This window comes from Balearica regulorum, chromosome 1, assembly GCF_011004875.1.
Source record: "Balearica regulorum gibbericeps isolate bBalReg1 chromosome 1, bBalReg1.pri, whole genome shotgun sequence".
NCBI classification, from domain to species: Eukaryota; Metazoa; Chordata; class Aves; order Gruiformes; family Gruidae; genus Balearica; species Balearica regulorum.
In genome coordinates, this window is record NC_046184.1 from 142048586 (window position 1) to 142070696 (window position 22111).

The 22111-nt window shown below is 39.5% G+C and overlaps 1 long non-coding RNA gene across 1 annotated transcript; it reads right to left on the reverse strand.

The window, feature by feature from the left end:
- Positions 1–2558: 2558 nt before the first annotated feature.
- LOC142600140 (uncharacterized) lies at positions 2559–20403 on the reverse strand. Its single transcript, XR_012833596.1, has 3 exons — positions 20350–20403; positions 5652–5806; positions 2559–2852 (listed from the first exon to the last, which is right to left on the reverse strand). It is a non-coding gene; the product is annotated as an uncharacterized LOC142600140 (long non-coding RNA).
- Between the last annotated feature and the right edge of the window lie 1708 nt (positions 20404–22111).

The window sequence follows — 22111 nt, forward strand, 5'->3', positions numbered from 1 at the left end:
GCACAGGCACAACTTTATTACTTACACTGAAATACCGCATCTACTAGTCTTGGCAGTGAAGGGTGGTGTTTCTCTGAAACTCCCCATTCACCAGATGGACTGCAGCAGCTCCAGCAGCATTTCAGCCATCTTTTGGAAAACAGCACTGACAACGGGGTCAATAAATAGCTATGAGGCATTTGAGCACATTTGAGCACTTTTATAACTCCGTTAATGCTGCCCCTGTAAAAGATACTTGTGTTTTAATGAACAGCCTGCAAGACATTGTAGAAAAACTCTGACTACCAACTGCATGAACAAACTTTTACATCAGATGCTTGGGACTGTTCTTTCAGAGGAGCCCTTGCCCCTACAAATGTTTCAGAAGGTCTGGGCAGCCAAAACACGGTGAGTAGTGCTGTCTGTGAAATCCCTGATGGCTGCAGAAACATCACATCAGAAGTGTCCTCTCTGAGTTGGCAGAAAGCTGCACAGCGTACCAGGGCAGCTTACGCAATCACAAGGGGAGGAGCGCTCACGCATCTTTTTTCTTCAGCTAGTTGCTCATGTGAATGCGAGAGAGGGAGGTTTTAAAGTTTTATCTTTTGCATCCCTTTGGGGGATGGTCAATGGTAATGGCCAGGCGCAGGGTTTTTTTTTTTTTTCCAGAGCATGGTTATAGTGATTTCTGCAAAACAAGGATCACATTTCCAAGCCTCTTTTTTAAACGCTGTGTTAGCAACTTTGAGTTATACAGCAGGTACAGAATCTCAAAGGGACTACTGCAGTTATTTTAGTTGTGGAGGTGATATAAATTCAATTTTCTGATCTCCCAACATTTTCTGCAAATTTATTGTGGGTGCGCTACAGTGTATCTGAGACTGAAATACAAAGCATCAGTACTTGGGAATGCAGAAAAACATTTAAAAGCCATCATAGATGTAGCAAGAGCCAAAAAGATGTCACTGATGTCAAGCTGGTTAAATACTTGTAACTTACCTATTTCTTCAGGAAGCAAAGTTTTCTCCAAAATACTTCAGTGTGTAATCCCACAGGAATGAACTGGTTTTGCCCAAAGCAGTCGAGCTCTTTGATCACCTCTCTTCAGCCCCCCCATCCTCCACCAACGAGGTAACGCTACTTGAAGTCTGTTTTAGTTTTCAAAAGCCCATAATTACACCCTGTTATGTTATTTACTTCTTAATGCACCTTGACAAAGCTATACTTGGTCAAGAGCAAGACTTCTAAGCATGCAAAAAGTAATTTCCTTTCAAACACCTGTGGAATAAAATCCCCTAGAAATAACTAAGGTCCAGGATACAGAAAACAAAGCCAGGCAAAAGCAGGTCCTTCTTTCTCATGGCTAGAAGTCTCTTCACCTTGACTGAATGCTGGAGGACATGGTTTATTTCTTTTACTAGACTTCCTGCCTATTAAGACTCCCTCATTATTGAGAGAAACCTACTGAGCAATGAAACCACTCCAAAAATGAGTGTTTACTTGAAAAACTGGCCAAGAAATCATGGGCAGGAACTGCAGGGTGGCCTTCTGCACTAGCTCTGCCCTTCCCAGCAGGGGAGGTGGATAAGCTCCCTTTTCATTCTGCTAATGAAACCCAGGTGAACTGTATCTTTTTACAAGTCTATCTGACAGCGGTCACCTAAACAAAAAGGCCCCAAGCATCCCAGGGGTTTTTTGCATTCAGTAAAGGGAACGGCAGAAGTGTGGTCAGAACGGAGCATCCTTTGACTCGCAGCTCTATGCCATACTGAGCTATTTCCAGCAAAGTCATGAACAGTAGTTTTAAAAGGGAGTGCCTGCATCTCCTGCAACCACTGCTACCGTCTAACATGAAGATACCTTCCAAGAAAGAACTGTACTTGTATATTTAAAAATTAAACAGGTCTGACTAACTATCCAGTAAAGTGAAGATGGGTCATCTTGCTCAAGGAAACACTGGATAATGAAAATCCCTTAGACCTATACTTTTGTTCCTGTTACAAGTTTCTTCCCCAGCTTTTGTTATTTATACCCCAGTAACACCCCAAACAGGAGTTAAAGCTACATTATTTTAGGTACAGTACATACAACAAAAAGATGACTCATGCACCAAAGAGGCTAAGTTCATCATGACAACAATGTTCTTGTGGTTAATCATGAATATTTCATTTTATCTTCCATGAAAAACAGAGACAATAACACTGCCTCCTACTACGTATTTTGAGGCTAAGAATAGTTCATAAATGTTCGGCAAGTGCTTGATTTTTAAGGTGCAGGGTACTAGAGAAGTATAAAGTAATACACAGACTTTCCCTCCAGACCAAAATAAGCGCTGTAAAGAAATTATGTAGCACACATAGCTGTTGCAAAATAAGCAATTGTAATATTTCAGAATTTTTTCCACATGAATATTGAATAATAATATGTTCTTTAAATGACCCCAGGGCGTTATGGTAACAGAGACTACATTCCTTCACAAGTCATCACGGTGCTTTGTTTTATTAATAATTATACTACAAAGTTTAGTAAGTTACAGTAATGCTGGAAATCTCTGTCTCTTGTACACCCTCACTGTTAGATCATCAGTTTGACAGTGAAATACCCCAAATCCCAAACCAGCTCAGAAATATATGTCTTTCAGCAGACATTAAAATTACTTGGTCCTTAACCAGGTCTCTCTGGCTTATCAACAGCCAAAATTTCACAACAGATATGTCTGCTATTCAAGACTTCTGTTTGCCAAAGTGTTCTTCTGGCTGGGATCAACCCCTTGGGTGCTGTGGTGGAAAACTTGCCAAAAATAGGGAGGCTTGTACTACATTTGGATCGTTCTGTCTTTTCCTCAGATTTCATTTTTAGCTTGATCTTCTCTCCTGAAAAAGGTCAAGGAAATTACAATGAAATTGAACAGTAATAACATATGATGTTCATGTGACATATTTACATAATAAATATATCTTCTCACAAGTTCAAAATTTTCCATGCTTTAAATGTAATTGTATAGGAGGAGAAATTTGGAAGCAAACTTGTTCTCCTTTACGTTAAGCTATTAGCCGTCCAGTCACTAAATGTAAAAATATAGAAAGCAGCTGCTATAATAATCTGTCCAGTATTTTTGTCTGTTTTCTTTTGTTGTTGTTGTTGTTTTGTTTGTTTTTTAATTAGGTACTACTGCAAGACCTTCTCCATTCTCTGCTAATTTTCCTTGCAAAATATTTCCACATCGATATCTTCCACATGGTAGCAAAGTGGTTGCAGGCCTGTGCAAAAGAAAAAGTGATTGATAGTGTATTGTAAGGCTAATCCAAAGCTTACTGAGGTCGATGCAATTCTTTGCTTTGGCTTCTGTTGGTTTAGGGATCAGACTCTAAAGCAGTGCTTGAGAAATCTTAAAAGTTTATTTGAAATAGGAAAAGATGAACTGCAAGCCAAACAGTTTATTCAACAGAGAGAGAGAAGAGCAAGGCAAAGATTATTCTTGTCTCCATGCTGCGAACTGTAGAGGAACAGTTCTGTTCATAGTGTTGATATTCATAAATAACTTCATTGCCAATCTGAAAAATCTTAAAAAAGAAAAAAAATTCACAAGAAGCAATACTGAAAACATAAAGAAATGTCATACCTTCTGAGGCAATAAACACTGTGAAGTCTTAAACACATGATATTGTGGTTTTAGAATTTCTCCCTTTTTGGTAATTCCCATGAAATTAAGAGTTTGAGACACCCAAAAGCACTTTAAATCTCACATGTATTTTGAGATCCAAATTTCCATTGTGTACTTAATTTATCCTAACATTCCTTATTGAAAGCAACAAGACAACTGGATCCCACTATCTGTTCAGCTCATCTCAGTGATTCTGCTCTTCCTTTGCTTTATCTGGCTGAATTTTCTGAGACCTGTTTCATATTAGGTGGAGAACTTCTGCCTTTGGAACAGCTACTGGAGGGCTTAAAAGTTCATTCCAGCAAAGAGTGATTTAAAAACAGATTCCTGTGTGTTAATGGACTCTTTTTCTTAAGAAAACAGCAGAGCATAGATTTTCTCATTCCACATCAGACCAGTGATACCATATCTTGTCTGTAACAGCAGCCAGCTATGGGTGCATCTGACAAAAACACAACAGGCAAGTGGAGACACATGAACCCATTGAGAACTTTCCCCCAGCTCCAGCCACGAAGAACTTGACTTACATTTTAAAGCTTCAGGGTTTTATGGTCTTAAAATTGTGGGCGACAGCTCTGTGGGCTGTTGATATATTTTTAAATGATTTTTGTTCTCAGATTCATTGGAAGTCCCTTACTGCCGTAATACAAGAGGAAATAACTGTCTTAGTTACCTCTTCCAGAAGGTTGCATGTGTTTTTCTTCAGTCTCACCTTATGTATCTAAGCTAACAGGAAACAGGTCCAATCCCTTTGATATTTCCTTCACCTGAAAAAATCTAAAGAAACCACTGTAGACTTTTACAGCAGTGTCACATGCCTTTGTATCATTTTATCTCTGTATTACACAAAATGTTACTACAACTGAGAATAATATTCTAGCTAGGAAAATCTTATCTATTTATGCATGTGTGTTGGGTTTGTGTGGCAAGGTTTTGGTAGCGGGGGGGGGGGGGGGGGGCGTGCTACAGGGGTGGCTTCTGTGAGAAGCTGCCAGAAGCTTCCCCTGTGTCTGACAGAGCCAATGCCAGCCGGCTCCAAGGCAGACCCGCCGCTGGCCAAGGCCAAGCCCATCAGCGCCTCTGGGATAACATATTTAAGAAGGAAAAAAACAGTTAGAGAGAGCTTTTGCAGCGGGAGAGAGGAGTGAGAAGATGTAAGAAACTCTGCAGACACCCAGGTCAGTGCAGAAGGAGGGGCAGGAGGTGCTCCAGGTGCCAGAGCAGAGATCCCCCTGCAGCCCGTGGTGAAGACCATGGTGAGGCAGGCTGTCCCCCTGCAGCCCATGGAGGGAGGATGAGGGGGTGTAGAGATTCCACCTGCGGCCCGTGGAGGACCCCACGCCGGAGCAGGTGGAGGCACCTGAAAGAAGCTGTGGCCCTGTGGGAAGCCCACACCAGAGCAGGTTTGCTGACAGGACTTGTGACCCCGTGGGGGACCCACGCTGGAGCAGTTTGCTCCTGAAGGTCTGCACCCCGTGGAGGAGACTCACGTTGGAGAAGTTCATGAAGGACTGTCTCCTGTGAGAGGGACCCCACGCTGGAGCAGGGGAACGACGAGAGGAGTCCTCCCCCTGAGGAGGAAGAAGCGGCAGAAACACCATGTGATGAACTGACCGTAACTCCCATTCCCCGTCCCCCTGTGCTGCTGAGGGGGGGAGGAGATTGAAGCCGGGAGTGAAGTTGAGCCCAGGAAGATGGGAGGGGTGGGGGGAGGTGTTTTAAGATTTGATTTTATTTCTCGTTCCTCTACTCTGTTTTGCTTAGTAATAAATTAGATTAATTCCCTCTCTAAGTTTGGTCTGTTTTGCTTGTGGCAATAATTAGTGAGTGATCTCTCCCTGTCCTTATCTTGACCCACACGCTTTTCGTTGTACCTTTTCTCCCCTGTCTAGTGAAGGTGGGGAGTGATAGAGCGGCTCTGTTGGGCACCTGGCCCCCAGCCAGGGTCAACCCACCACAACGTGGCACTGTAATCTCTTCTATTTCACAAACTCATTTTATGTCTTACCAGGTTTGTCTCGCATTAGGTGCATGTTACTGAGTCAGTTCATTTCCCAGCCTGAACCTTCTCACTACTTTGAGAGGGTTTTCAGCCATCCCGAGTTTTGATTGACTTCGAATGATGTGTGTCACCACTTCATTATTCCATGAGCTTTGCCAGTTCTGCAAAGCAAATAAACAAAATGTAAGATCAATTGTAGGATTCTTAAGGCACTCTGCTGCTAATTATCTTGTAGCGCTTTTCTCCTCAGGAAAATAATGTTTAAATTATATCATATTTCATCAAATTTTATATTTTTTCCAAAGACATACTGTTTGGCAAAATGAAGACTATAACTTCTGCATGTGATTTAAAGGATAAACAAAAAGGGGGAAAAAAATCTGCTAGTTCAATAAAACAATTCTGCCAGAGGAAAACCATAGCTAATGTCAGATTAGTGTCAAAGCCTCCTTGTGCTACTTGTACCTTTCTTTTTCCTTGAGGCTACCTTTCAGAGAGGGATGGTGGGCTCTCACCAGCAGCCTGCCTCCCACTTTAGCTCCCTGGTTTTGAACAATGCTTCCTCTCCCTGCCTGTAGTAGTTCAGTGACAGACACAGCAACACATAAATCATGTGGAGTAGGAATCTTTAATTTTCTGAGTAATTGCACTGAGAAGCTAAAGTGTAAACTGAATGCAGGACATCTCTCATGGCATCTCCTACCAGCGTCTCCCCTCCATACAGCATGGAAACTACACAGGTATCTCCATTTCCAAAGAAAATAGTCACCTTTTGTTCAAACATTAATATTAATCAGTTTTACCATCTATAATGTTTATCCTAATAAAAGCAACAATGTTGTTACTATCAACAAATCCATGTAAAAATTATTTACCAAGGATTATTTATACATCAAAAGTTGTTGCAGGAAAGTTCACCTGTTTAGATTTACCAAGATGAAAGGCAAACCAACATTAAGGACATAGAGTGTAACAATATCAACCACGGTTACTGAGTCATACCACCATATGACAAGTTGCAAACTTTTCTAATCCTAACCCAGGCTTGGAAGAAAACAGTCTCTCAAGAGGACAATTGACACTGATGTTTAATAGCTATGCAATTAGATATTTGTTACATGTAATAGCTCCCTGGTATCCGTTAAGAATGTATATATTTCACTTTATTTATTACTCCTGTGCATATGTTTTTAAGCACGTGGATGTAAGTGTCCAGAAAAAATAAACACATCTTACTTGAATCCAACATCTAAGGTAGACTTTTTTGGGACATTAGGGCTATCATTATCGGGTGTTAATACTTCAAATGTGGAAAACATTATTCAACAACTATTAAAGCTACATACAACATTCAGTAGTGGATTCAGAGACCTAGTTTTATTCACTCAAATTCAGCAGAAAATTGGTCTTGATGTCCTATAAGCTTTTATTTTAGTATCATCTATATTTAAAAATGGAAAATCAAACTTCTGGTGAGCTCTAAATTGTAACGTACATTTTAATTTGTTGAAATTAAATTTTGTTATGAAATCATGACATAACTTATTTTTTTAGATATATTTCTTGTTTTATTGTAAAATAGAAGCTGACTTCATTTTCCATGCTTGAACTCTGAAAACGGCCACATTAGAGACTGCAGTCAAACTGCACATCAACCTAAATCTTAAACAAGCATTCAATTATGCACTGGCCAACTTGATTTCACCACAAATTGCATTGCTTTCTAACAAACGCTGCCAGAGCAAAATTAAAATAACAGAAATAGAGATTATTTTAGCAGTACTGCCTTTACAATCAAATTTTTTAAAGTCTCAGTAGTAGAGATTGATATAGTATAAACTAATGTGTTTGGCTTTGTAGTAGAAGGGTCGTATCTTGGATCGTAATCTTTCTTTTGAAGAAAGTCCTGCCTTTCAGAAACCAAATATATAATAACTGTAACTTTCTATCTGACTTTTCTGACCTAGTCATGGTTCCCATCATCCCAGAGCTGACATAATGTCTGCTTTTTATTTTCTAAGATCTGAATGTTTCGAATTTTGTGGTTCTTCTGAACAAAAGTGATATGAAAGGAGTTACACTTTATCCCAGAAGTTCTCATGCTGAGATATAGTAAAGAATACAGTGAACTTGTTGTTGTCCAAAACTTTCAACCAAGGTTAGTTAGCTCTGTGAAAAGAAAACCCTGTCTCAAAACTGAACCATGCAGAGTTCATGGGTAATGTAGTAAAGTTCTTTTTTATGGCTTACCTCTTCTTTTATGCAGCAGATTGGATTATAGCAAAGATTTTGTCTAGCTTTAACATTCACTGTTATTTTTGTCTTCCAAATATGAATTCCGCAGCTGTCAAGAAAATAGCGTGCATTCAGCAAAGGTCTGACTTTTAGAGGTAATGGATCCAGTGAAACACGAAATCCAGGTCCACACAGCACCGCACGGTGCTGGTAATGTGTTTTAGCAGAGCTGAACTCTCATTCCAAGTCACGTCCATCAAAAGTTATTGTATTGGGAGCACGCCTGGATAAACACACACTTTTGTTGTTTGAGACCACCAAGTCCCGCATGCTGAATGTGAGAGACAGTCTATTGTCTCTCACCCCAAATCTTTGCCCCGGTGCCTGCATCTCCCCATTTGTGGTGTGGTGCCTCCACCTCTTTCCTCTTCCTGACCACCTTCCCATCTGCCTGCCACAACCCACTGCGGCCGCGGCGGCCCGTGCCCTCGAGGGCTGTGTCCCTGTGCGTTTGGCACAATCCCCAAAATACTTGTCTCCCAGGTTAGCATTTCAGTGGTTTAATGTGTCCGCAGTTTTTCATGTGCAAAACTGAATGGCTTCAGCGTTTACACTGAGATTAGGCCTGCAGCACTCTGCGTTTCTAATGCATGTGCTGCTATTTTTAGCGAGATTGGAATATATGCTATTCAGCTTAATAATAAACATTAGTACTTGTTAAAGGGAATAGAAACATTGTAATTCTGCTGTGCTTTTAACTAATTTTTTGGCCAGCTCTCTGCTATGTAGCGGGTGATGGAAAATCATAGCACACCAATGGCACGGTAACAATTTCCTCTACAGCAATGGGCTTCTACATGACATCCTGATATGCAAGCAATGATATTTTGCAACCAAAACATTATCTGAAAAGCAAAAACTGCTGTGTAGATCTAACTTAGAAGTTAGGAAACTTACTGTTTTCCTAGTCTTATGAAATATTCTTTGGAAAAAAAGGACATGAATGGCGAGAGAGAAACGATGTGCAAGATTCTGTAAAATAATTAGATGTTAACATATCAACACCTGAACAGAGAAGGACCACAACTGAAAGTGTGAATCCTGTCTAATGAAAATATAGGCACAATTCTAAATCCATATATTTAAATATATCCACAGTCATATTGAAATTATACAAAACCTTAAATTCTCCAGTCCTCTCCTGACACATTTTTATTTCTATTGTTTTGATTTAAATAATAAAAAAATGAATAGGCTATGCACTGCTTTTACAGAGACATTGCTGTGTTCAGAAAAGAAAAAACAAAATAAAGCATGATTATGGAGACAGAAATGTAACAGGCATGCAGCAAGTCAAAAGAAGCAATTGAAATGCACAGGAGAAAAATGAAGGCAGGAAATACCCCTATAAATTTAATGCTTGTCAAATAATGTAAAGAAATGAGAGGGGGTTGAACCGCCATAATACAAAAAAATAATGCAACTGTGAGGGCCAGAGAAGATGAACTAAAAGAAGTAAGCAACAACCTGTGTGCAAAGAGTATACTGTAATGGCTAAATTTGCAGATCAAACAAATAATTTCCCACTTGTACTACACATTGCTCATTTTAATAAATGAGAAAAAAGAAAAGGATATGTAACAAACTGCATAAAAAATGCAAAAATTTGCAGAGGCAAATATTAAGTCTAGATGTTGCTGTTCTGACAATCTAACTATTAAATAAATAAATATCCATGAGCAGCATGCATTTATAAAGAATAGATATCTGAAGGCAAGCCACATAGGCACAATGGCACACAGAGGAAAATCTCCGCAAGTTGTAAGAGACAGGTAATTCTGGGAACACAAAAAGGCATGATGCCAAATATTTCCCCAAATTTAAAGTAAAATGAAAAAAACAAAAACAAACAAAAAAAAAACCAAAACAAAAAACAAAACCCAAAACAAACAACCAAAACCAACAAAACACCAAAAAAGAGAAAAATGAAGTTCATGTATCTCCAGCCTGGATAAGCAATTGAGTAGATTTTTTTAGAAGTATATTAGGCCTATATGTCTGAAAGCTATATAAGGTCAGCATCCAATATTTGAATCTTTCGTTAGATCAGGCTGTTTCACTCAACTTTCAACAGCTGCCAGAAATCTTTGCATATGGTATATTTTGCCTTGTTCTTTGTTTTGCTTTGTTTTACAGATTTGTAGGTGTTTATTATCATTTCCTCCTGTGACCCCAGTATGTTCCACTAATACGCCATTGATGAGTGAACTCAAAACAGTAGGGAGTTTTAGTGAATTGCATAAATCAAATATTTTGCACATAATGAGCTCTTTTTATAACACAAGCTGTTGCACCTCCTGTGTGTATGTTCCTATTTCTAAATCAGTCAACAGCACGTATAGCACACTGTAGAGTCTGAGAGCTTTTCACTTTGAGGCATCCAGAGACTCAGAGCCTTAGCTGGCTCAGTGAAGGATCCAGGCTGTGAAATCCGATGGAAAGTGCCAAAATGAAGCATGTGCTGTTTGACCTACCTCAAGGGGACAGGGGACATCAGGAACATGTCTGCATCATATGGTGGGGATCCCAGGGGCTGCTTGATGGATGAGCTATGAGCGGGAGTGGTGAGGACCCTCCAGTAGCCCCTTACATGAGTCCCAGCTCCCTTGCAGTGGTGGTTCCCTCCACCCGGGGCTGGGAGCCATAACTGAGGTAATACACAAAGGACTCCCATCTCTCTTCCTTTTTGGATGCCTGCTAATGACTTCATTTAACTAGATGATTCATAGTGACTTTCTTAAGAACTTGGTGGAACAAGAAGTTAAGTCAGATTTGGGGGTGTATGGAAATATATTGAACAAACTGCTAAATGAACCAAGCTAACAGCTCTCCTGTTCCCTCTCCTGAGCATTCAACCATAGCCTGATTGCTTGTGAGGTACTGCTGCTCCCTGCACGTGCCAGGAAATGAATGAGAGGTTTAGGTCTAACCCCATCAGCTACAAGGGCTGTTACGTATAGAATCATAGAATCATTTAGGTTGGAAAAGACCTTTAATATCATCAAGTCCAACTCTTAACCTAACACTGATAAGTCCACCACTACACCATGTCCTTAAGCGCCACATCTAGACTCTTTTAAATACCCCAGGGATGGTGACTCAATCACTTCCCTGGGCAGCCTGTTCCAATGCTTGACAACCTTTTCAGGGAAGAAATTTTTCCTAATATCCAATCTAAACTTCCCCTGGCACAACTTGAGGCCATTTCCTCTTGTCCGATCACTTGTTACTTGGGAGAAGAGACCAACACCCACCTCACTACAACCACCTGTCAGGTGTTTGTAGAGAGTGATAAGGTCTCCCCTCAGCCTCCTTTTCCCCAGACTAAAACACCCCAGTTCTCTCAGCCGCTCCTCATCAGACTTGTGCTCCAGACCCTTCACCAGCTTTGTTGTCCTTCTCTGGACATGCTCCAGCACCTCAATGTCTTTCTTCTAGTGAGGGGCCCAAAACTGGACACAGCACTTGAGATGTGGCCTCACCAGTGCCGAGTACAGGCAGATGATCACAAGCATGCTGTGGGAAAAAGGCAGTATGTTTGCTACCTGGCAGGAGAAGAAAATCCAGCCACTTTTCGGACATGTTTGCTGAGTACATGCAGTTGAACTGTATTACACAGCAGCTTTGACAAGAGTGGCCTATGCAAACAAACTGCAAGTGTGCAGTCAGTTCAGCATAGTTGGACATGACAAGAATTGAAGGAAATGTACAGATCACCTGCAAGGTGTTGAGCAGCACATCCAAAGTGTCCTGCATCTGGCTTGCTCCACACACATAGTTAATCTACAGGTGCTCATGGGGGCCAAGGCTGTGCCTGGGCACCACCACCCTTGCTTCTCAGCCAGGGGTCTTTTGCCAACAGCCAGAGGGGTATGGGCCCTAGCAAAATGGAGAGAAGAAATTCTTAGGGAAATTGGATGCTCCATTTGGTCTACTACATCTTAACAAAGGAGGTAAATGATTAACGCTCTGATCAGATTTTGCTTGTCTCATTTTACTTTTACGTGTGTATAAGCTTGCACTCATAGCAATGCATACGTGGCCAACCTCCACTCCCCCACAACACTCCTTGTGTCACCTCAGCACTTCTGCCCTCTCCACCTCTCTATTGTGGTAAATGTTTTGTTAATGCTTAATATGCTTTGTATATCTGCTCTTTAGAGAGCACAGACTGCAGGCAGAGGCAGTGCTGCAGAAGAAATGCAGGCTTAGCTGCCGCTAAACAAACAGGGCTGTTCGAACAGAGCCACGAAAAGCAGACAAACTGCAGACTGAAATGGGAGAAGTTGTTGTAAGGCAAGGATTACAACTTGGGGGGTGGTGGTGTCAAGAATTTAGGGGTAAGCAGTTGGAATCAAGTCAAAACAGATTCATATACTATGGGAGAGGGGGGTTTCTAAACTTCGCAAGTGGCAGGAAAGAGGAAGGTGTTGAATTGGGAAAGTAGGTGTAGAGTCAGCGAAGAAAGTGATGACAAGTCAAAGGAAGAGCTGCAGTCTGTGGGACCGAAGTACTTGACATGAGAAAATAGTAGGGAATGGGGCAGAAAATGTCTCAATTTGAGGTTGGAAAGATGTGTTGGGATGGAACAGGAAAGGGGCACAGCGGAGTTTGGGAAGGAACAGAGTCAAAAGGTGAATCAGATCATAAAAAAGTGAAATTCAGTTTCCCTCCTTGCTGGTTTGTTGCCTTTTATTGAAAACTCAAATGCTTTGAAAATCAAGAGGTTTCCTGCTTTCAAACTGAGAACTAAAGAACCCCAGAGCTGTTTATTTAGCAATGCTGTATCTGTATCTGTGTCATTATCTTCTGTGATCCAGCTGGACTGTATCATCCCATGATGCACAACAGTGGCTCACCAAAAGGCTCATAAACCCATTAGACTTGAAATGAGAAGGAAAGTGGAGTTCTTGAATAACATTTCACTTGGAGAACAGAAGGCAAGCACTCTAGTGAGTTTTAAGAGGTGCTTGATACTTCTGTGTTTGTGAACGTGAGCTTACAGCATTTTCATTGCAGTGGACTCAGCGAGTGTTTTCCCAGACTCAGTAAGTACTTTGAGACTTGAGATGCTAATGAACTATGAGAGTATCATGCATCAAGCTGAAATGCTGTCAGGCACACAGAAGGACTAAAGGTCAGAAGAAACTGGAAATACAAATCAACTGCCCTAACAGGTTATATCTAAATAGAAAAAAAACCTTTACTCTTTAGAAACATTTTGGGTCTTGCACTTTTTGTAGGAAATTCATGAGACTTTTCAGGAAAAATGGATATTTCTACATATGCTTACATTGCCTCCTGAGTCAGAAGACACACAAAAAGGAGAGAATCATCCCATCTAGTTCTCCTCATTTTTGGATGAGTGTTATTTTTCATTTCAGGAAAAGGAAGCAAGAATGAGGATGTGGATGCCCCATCCCTGGAAGTGTTTAAGACCAGGCTGGATGAGGCTTTGGGCAACGTGGTCTAGTGGAGGGTGTCCCTGCCCGCAGCGGGGGGGGTGGAACTAGATGATCTTTGAGGTCCCTTCCAACCCAAACCATTCTGTGATTCTATGATTCTATGATTCTATGTTACACTGAACACAGCAGACACCAGGTAAATGTATACATTATTCTGGAATCTGCCAACAGCAACATGCTTCACCACTTGACTGATTGATGTGACTCCCATGTAGCTGAGCTTTGTATAGACTCCTTTATGGCCCACAGATATGATTTTGTGTTGACATCACTGAAGAAAATCAAATTCCAAGGCAAGGCAGTGAAGGCCAGCACAAAATCTAAATCAACCATATCTTAGATAGAAGTATACCACTGAAATAGATTGCTTAAGTTGTTTAAGTTTAGCTTCACCTAAATTACCACAATACGTCCTTGCAAGAAAAGCAGCCCAGGATATCTTGCAAGGTACAATGAGGTGCAAAATTACATCTACTCAGGAAATTAAGAAAGTTCTCTTGGAAAAGGCAACATTTCTGAACAAGTGCCGTTGGTTAAGCACAATATCCTCAAGAACAGGGGAGAACAGGCTCAAAATTTACAACAGTAATACATTGTTAATGACAATTTACAACTTCTATACATTTTCTGGGCTTCGTATTGGAAGCACAGCTGATTTTCTTAGCTATTATTTGCAGCAAACAAACAGATGAAAGATTTCTTTTGCTCCCTTAATCTACAAATATTTGTCTACAAGTGTACAACCCTTGCAAGAACGCATTACTGGTAGGGATAAGTTCAAATCTCAAGTGCGGGCTTTGCTAACAGGCCTGTGTCTATACAGACCTTTTGCACTGAAAAAAGGTCCCGTAGAAACACCTCAGGTCTCATTCTGCGAAAGATGGGCACATTTCAGTTACTAGACTATGGTCTGGCCAAAAGCACTATCATCTACCTTAAATACTTGCAGTTCTTCTATGACTATTTTTTCCAGCGTGTATCCAAAGGGTTGGGTTTTTTTAAGCACGTGTGTCCTAGCATACACAAGTAACAACACACAGTTAAGCTCGTGTTGCACAGTTTGCCAAATTGCTTACCAAATCAGACAGCTGAATGGATTCATTATTTCAAAACTTCCCTCAAATGAAATAATAGGAAAATATTAGTCTTACAGGTAAGCAGGAACTTCAGTATGAATTGTGAATGATGAAATCTAGATACTGGCATTGTGTTGTGTTAGTACAGCCAAATAAGGGAGCATAAGAATTAAAAAAAGTATTTTCCAATATTTCCCTCCTTTTGCAGCACAGTTGTTTCAAATTTATATTAGCTTATCCTTTCAAAACCATTCCTAACCACTACATAGGTATTTCTCTCTCCAGCTAAAATTAATTCTTTCTGAGTGGCATTTCAACAACCCGTGAGCAGATGATTTTAGTTTTAAATGGATCCTGCAGATTCAAAACTGATTTTCTGAAATTTTTTTCACCATAAAAGAAAATTTAATGAGTGTCTACAACAGCACTCCCTTCACCTTCAGTCAGTTTACTGTTTTACAGTGTTTGTAGCCTCCATGGAACAGTAGTCTCATATTTTAAAAAATCTTAAAATTTAGTAAAAATTCACTCTGATGTTTCATATGAAAATTACTGCTTGTCATTTCTTTTTCCCCTAGCACATGATGAACCTTCTATGGTATCATTTTATCTGGATGAGTGGCCAAAAGATTTGGCATAAAATTTATTTAAACTTGCTTTTGCCTTAAAATAACTGAAAGGGAGCTATGCCATGATAAGCCACTAGAAGTCATATTATTTTCTGCATCAGTAATGAGACCTAATAATTGGACTATTGTGTCTACAAAATGACCTTTTAAAATATTCCTGAAAAAGACATTAATCCTTTTAATACAGTTATACTAATACCTCATTTAATATTTTCAGTATGCTTGAAGTGAAGGATTGCAAAACCGCTTGGAATTAACAATAATCATCAGTGAGTCTTATTCTGAGATCTTGCTAGCCCTTTATCTATATTACAACTTCCAAACCACTCTGTTCAGCAATAAAATATCATGATGAGTCCACACATTTGCTGAGGTATACATTTGATTTTCTGTGTAGAGCTTCACTGAACTGGAATACTGATCTCCAAATTTGAGCGGATCAATTTTGGACCAAGATGAGAATCTTTCCTACATTCAAGGCCTCCACTGTAGGGAAAAAACAAACAAACAAACAAATAAACAAAAACAATTTTAATCTGACTTTTAGCTACAGATACAATGACTTAGTTTGGCTCTTCTCTGGCCAAAGGGTGGAGACTGCTGCCCTCTGATGCCGCACTGGTGTGTGTGATAGAGACATAGATAATTCATCACATTTCTAGTGAATAAATGATAGACTGCTCATTGCTCTGTGCCTTGTAGATTTACCTACAGCAGATAATAAAATTCAGATGCGTTTACAAAGCATTAACCTAATTGGAAAAAACAGTCTGCTGGTAATGACCACCCACAGTATGAGGCAATGGAGAAACAGGCTTCTGTCAGGATTAGCACCACACTTTGGCCAGAGTGTCAAGGCCTGAGAAGAAGGCTTAAGGAACTGAGCAGTACTTGCCCAGTACAGGTCATCCTCAAAAAACAGAAAAGCAGTAACTGATACTCTAGTTAATACTAATGCTACACAAAGGCAGCAGATAAAACAAATTCTGCTATTGCGTTTAGCAGCATGTGGCACTGGCTCTCCTCTCTTCCTGTACATGTATAATATAAATTGACAAGATCAGCACTAAAGAATTGGGTCTGGATATGCCCAGTCTGTAGCAAATAAGGCTGTAAATGTGATATTTTAAAAAAGCAGGAGCATGGAACAAAAGCTTTTAAAAATACATGCTACAAATAAAAACCACCACCACCAACAACAAAGTAAAATGCTATTTAGATAACTATGATACTTCAAAAATGTTTGATCAAATGTCTTTGGGGATGTAGGTTACATAAGCAACTACCTTACATCTATTCTTTTCTTAAGTGTCAGAGATTTTTTTTTAAGGATGTTTCTCCAGTTTCCATAATTCAAACACAGACTGTGACTGCACTTAAAGCTTGGGCCTGTATTCTGATACCTTTACTCAGGTTGGATCCTGTGTTACTCTTTAGTCAACTTTCAGTAATTTCAGTGGGACTGTTCATAACGTAAAGGTGACTGGATCTGGACCTCTAAAATGAAGAAGTACCTTCCATATGGGTGGGCAGATCTTGCTTTTCTATCAGAACACCAGTGTCTTTTCAGGAAGTATCCAGTACAAGTTGCATCTCTTCATCAGGCTGCGCAGGTTTTCAGGCAGGGGTATCTTAAAAACTTTTATATATTATTAAGGAAAAATCTGGTCTTTTTTCTTGCGAGTTGGCCAAACCTCAGCAGCACTTCTGCGAGCTCCAGATGCTGTTATGCCCAAAATTTCAGTGCACTGGATTCCCGTAACTAGAGCCAGCTCAGACATGAGTAACACACTCCCCAACAGCTTTCTAGTCCATAAGCTTAAAGAAACAACTGCCTCACCTAGCAGTACTGCATACTTTGGTCCAAATACTACTTTAAAAAAATATATAAAGGAACATGGTAATTTTTTGCAAGCTTTTTGAGACTTATTACTCCTGTCAACTGCAGACTGTGGGAGTTTTGAAAGAAAAAATCAGGCAGCTCAAGAAATGCATGGCAAAACGCCTAATGACATTCTGCAGTCCTCCACCATTTTAAGAAAGGAATCTTTTTTCTGTCTTTCAAAGTTGAAATTAAACCAGATTTAATTAATTCATACACTGGAAAAATATATTTGAACTTTAGTTAATTTAATTGCAGAAGAAAGGACTAAAATACTAAAAAATGTGATCACTTAATAAAGCAATGAGTGGGCCTGGTCCTCTATTCTGATACATTTTAGAGTACGCATCTAATGCGTCTGTACTGGCCCAGTCCAGATTTGCTTCCTTGTCTTCACTGTAATCTGGCATAACATAGAGCACATCACAGGAAAATCTCACAGGACCGCAGGGAACCATCCAGGCACTAAGTGCCAGCAGCATTACAGCTGTATAAAGATGAGCTTTAAGCCACCTGGCCATGTAACTTAAGACAAGTCCTGTGTACAAGGGCAAGTAGTGACAGGACAAGGGGTAATGGCTTTAAACTAAAAGAGGGTAGATTTAGGTTAGATATAAAGAAAAAAATTCTTAGCTGTGAGGGTGGTGAGGCACTGGAACAGGTTGCCCAGAGAAGCTGTGGAGGCCCCCTCCCAGGAAGTGTTCAAGACCAGGCTGGATGAGGCTTTGGGCAACCTGGTCTGATGGAGGGTGTCCCTGCCCATGGCAGGGGGGTTGGAACTAGATGATCTTTGAGGTCCCTTCCAACCCAAACCATTCTGTGGTTCTGTGACAGCAGCATGTAGCTCAACTGCACTGCAGAACCTTGCAGAAACCTGTAGGCTTGTAGACTGCACGGTCTTCCTGGGGCCATAAATACAATTGTAGCAGCCACATTAATACCACCAGCTGTAGTACTGACATCTGCCATTATACTGCAGTGTTATTCAAGCATTGATGAGGGTTGTTTATGTGCTAATCATTTGTTTTAAATTTTGTTTATGTTTCTCAAAGTTTATCACTGGGATCTGAGTTTCCTTTGTCTTGCGAGTCATGAATTATATAAAACAAGATTTTACTAATGTTGTAATCTCTGACCTTCCATTCTCTTCTTGAGAAAGAGTGTCATTATGTTGTTACTGTCATATCTAAACAGTGCAGCATGTTTTCCCATTTGATTTTCATTGGAGAGTTGTGATTACAAACAAAAGGTAAGTAAGTGCTTTAAAATGTTTAATATAAAATACATGGGGTTTATTTGTTTGTTTTTAAAAAAGAGAAGAGGCAAGAATTTTATAGAGCAAGTGTTGACTAAGTCTTGATATTAAACCTCAGGTGAGCTTCTTAAACACAGTTAAATTCCCAAATCTGCAAAGCTGATGCAATACAGGGGTATGTAGGGGAGAGAGACAGTTAGATTCACTGTTGTTTTACTGTGAAGGATGGGATCAAAAGTCCATAGTTAATAACTGTAAATGTCAGTGGTTCTTTGGCTTGGAAGTCGTAATCTAAACAAACTTTTGTAATGATTTGTAACAGAAACCCTCAGTAAAGATGCATGGGATTCCTGGCTTCTACATCTGAGAGTTGAGAATAAGATGTTCTGTAACAGACCACTTTTATGTCCAAATAACTACATGAAATGGAAAAATATATATGCTGAAGCAAACAAGATAATTGTATTATTTGTTTAAAAATATAATAAAAAAAGGAAACACAGTAAAATTTGTCCATGGGGTCCAGTATTATTCTTATTTAAGATCTTCATACTCCACACTACTGGATGAATTCACATTTTTGTTCAGGCTGCCATGGACCTTACTGACCCACGATTTAACTTACACAAGCCGTATGCTTAGATCTGGATGTTACCTGTCATATTAATATATAGTCTGCATATACCCCAGCAATGTAACTAATTTGATGGAAGGGACAAATTTTTTTTTTTAGGAGAAGAGTCAGTAGATTTTGATTTGTCATAATGTAAGCCTGGAAAAGAAAATAATTAATCTACAAAGATTCAATGTACTCCACCATCTTCAGTAGTTTTGTTAAGTAGTTCATGGTTTAGTACTTCACTGAGGAAGGAAGATGTGCAAAAGCCTGGGGATCCATCACTTAACAGACGAAATATTTTTATATGTCCATAAGAGACTTTGAGAGGCACAGCAGCCTCTGCGCCTTTCACAAATTCAGACTCACTGTTTAGGGAGATTACATCAATGGGGAACGTGCTCAGGAACCTCTGTAGGTGGCATGAATTTCATGGCCTGCCTTCACCTATCCCTGACCTGGACACTCCAAGGCACTTTCCTTTACACCAGCGTTACACCTCAGCTTGTTGCTTTCCTTTTTGGTCCTTCCCTAGGAGCAGAGACAACACTTTTAGAGTCATTCAGGTCTTTAAAGCTCTGGTTCTATCCCTAGTCAAACTTTCAAAAGCATTTGAATAAGCTTGGTACCTTGATTTCAAATCAGAATGTTTCAATGAGCTGCAGAAAAATCTGTGACCATTTGCTCCTGTTTAGCTGCTAAATACTCCTGAAAATCTGCTTCTACGTGTGTATTTCCACGTAGAATACATACATACATACTTGCTTATGTTGCTCGTGACACCCAACTTCAAACCATCCTCCACTGTGCAACCAATATCTATATGCTGGATAAGTATGGAAATGATGCAAAAATGCTAGAAGTGTTAAGGAATTCTCCACTGAAACTTTGCAGCCTTGGATTTCTTCAGGGATTGCTCCAAACCTCTCCTAGTTTAAACTATAGCTCCCAGGTTTGTTAGGCAGACAGGTTTCTGGCTCTGTGAAACCTCTCAGGCTGCTTCTGATCCCACGGGGCTGCCCCACACACAGTCCCTGACTCTAGGACATTGCTTCAGTGGTGAAACAGCTGGCTACTTGCTAGTTTTTTGGTGTAAAAAGAAGGGAACCAGAACCATTTTCCAAAACCTTTTTTTTTTTTTAAATTTAATTCCCTTACAAAATTGCACAATTTTGATTTTTTTCTACTTCAAACTCTCAGCAACACAGAATTTGAAGCTCTGATCAGCTGTAAATGGAATACTTTGAGTGGAATATTTCAATATGTAATATTGAAAGTCACTCAAGTAATTACCCAATCTGCAGCAAAAACACTAATAAAAAAGATGCAGTTTGGAGTCCGCTCTTCCTATAGCCAAAAGATTCTCATCTATTTCTTATTTCTTGTTATGCCTGGGACTTTTACCATTACTTTTTTTTGGACACACTCCAGCTAAAAAAGTTTGGTCTGTTTTTCCAGCAGTAATAAACACATGAGTCTTCCATACCTTTTACTCTTCAGTGCCAGTCGTCAGAAAGACAACATCTCTTGAATCGAAATCCTGAGGAACCACAAAGTCAGATCAAAGTCTGTGCTCAGAATAGGCATATTTTATCTCTGGTAAATAGCTATGTTGAAATGACATTTCCATCTTTGAGATTTATATGCTCATAAAGTCAAGTGCAGTATTGTAGATCTTTACTTAATTGCTTTTGCAACTTGCTTTACTACAGGTCTTAAATCAGCCCAAAGACTGCCTCATCTGTTTAATAAAGAGGTTATAGTGTTGTTTCCAGGCAAGTCTGTTCTGGAAATCTGCACCTTTCTTCTTTATTTGTTTTACTGTCACTCAGAGAATGAAAATGTATATAAACAAGTCATCCATGAAATTCCATGCATTGGTGTCGTAACTTTGAGGCCTTTGACTCTTCATATTTGAACAGTTCACAGCTCAGACATCTGACTTGATTGAGCACAGATGTCTATGATATCACTAAGTTCTTTGGAAGACAGGTTATATTATTGCAGTATTAGCGTTGAATATGTTTCTGATTAATATGTGCTCCTGAGACCAAATTCCCTGTGTCATCTGGGATGCTTTCTGCAGATAAGAACAAGTTAATAGTGTTCCACTAGCAGTTAAAGTCAAACTCAGCCCCAAAACCAACAAGCAAAATTAATATAATCAGATAGTTTGTTGTCGATGCTAACAGTTTACATAATTCAAAAACAGATTAAACAAATTAATGGAAGAACCTATTCAGGGTTATTAACCATACAGCTCAGGAAATCCCCAATGGAGACGAAAAACATGCTGCTATTTGTTCCCTGATCATAGACTTTTTCCTATACAGCTGTTTTTATCACTTATATAAACAGGAAAACTTAGATCATCTTTAGTCTGATTCATTACGGCTGTTTATATGTTCTTATCTGTGTTTTGAAGAAAGCAACAGCAATTCAAAGAAAATATTTTACTCATATCAGTAAATGAACGGACCTTCCAATCTAATGAAAACCACACAAGGAATCTTAGGACAGTGTAATATTCAATAGCACATGCTTTTGATGCAACAGGACTAATAGTAAAATCAACAGTAAAAGTCCTTTGGATTTCAGTGAAGACTCAAGTCAGTAGTGATCAATAATAAGCTAATGACAAAAAGTGCTCATAGCTGTCATACGCAATGTTTAATCCGTTGAAATTCCACTCTGTTCTGCTATCAAGGTGTTTGGAAGGTTGCTTGCTCACTGCTGTGAAAATTCAAACGTCACTACAAAAATCAGAACTCACTTGCTCTTGTTTAAAGTTCTGTCACACCTCCTCATGTATCAGCACTTCCTGAATTAACAACAAAACCAGATCCAGAGTTTCCTGTTAAAATAGCTTGGGAAGCACCCTGGAATTCTTCTCCCTCCCTCTCCCTCTGCCACTATTACCTGAACAGATGTAGACTTTATTTTGGGGTAGCCATATTCCTTACCACATCCTGTGACTACTGTTCATATTAAATTCCTTCCTTATCTCTTTAATGTCCCTTCTAGCTTTATGCCAGTCTCCTTACAGAAAGAGTGTTGATTAAAGTAGTACCATCAATCATTTATGACCCCTGTACAATCCAATAAATGCTGGTTTAGTCATATGTTGTTTCAAAATACACCTTAAAAAATGTATTAAATCAAAGTAAAATTAAGGTTAATTTAAAAGATAACGGGTTAGGAATATATGTTATTTAATATACAAAATCAACCATCATTAGATTGCTGTT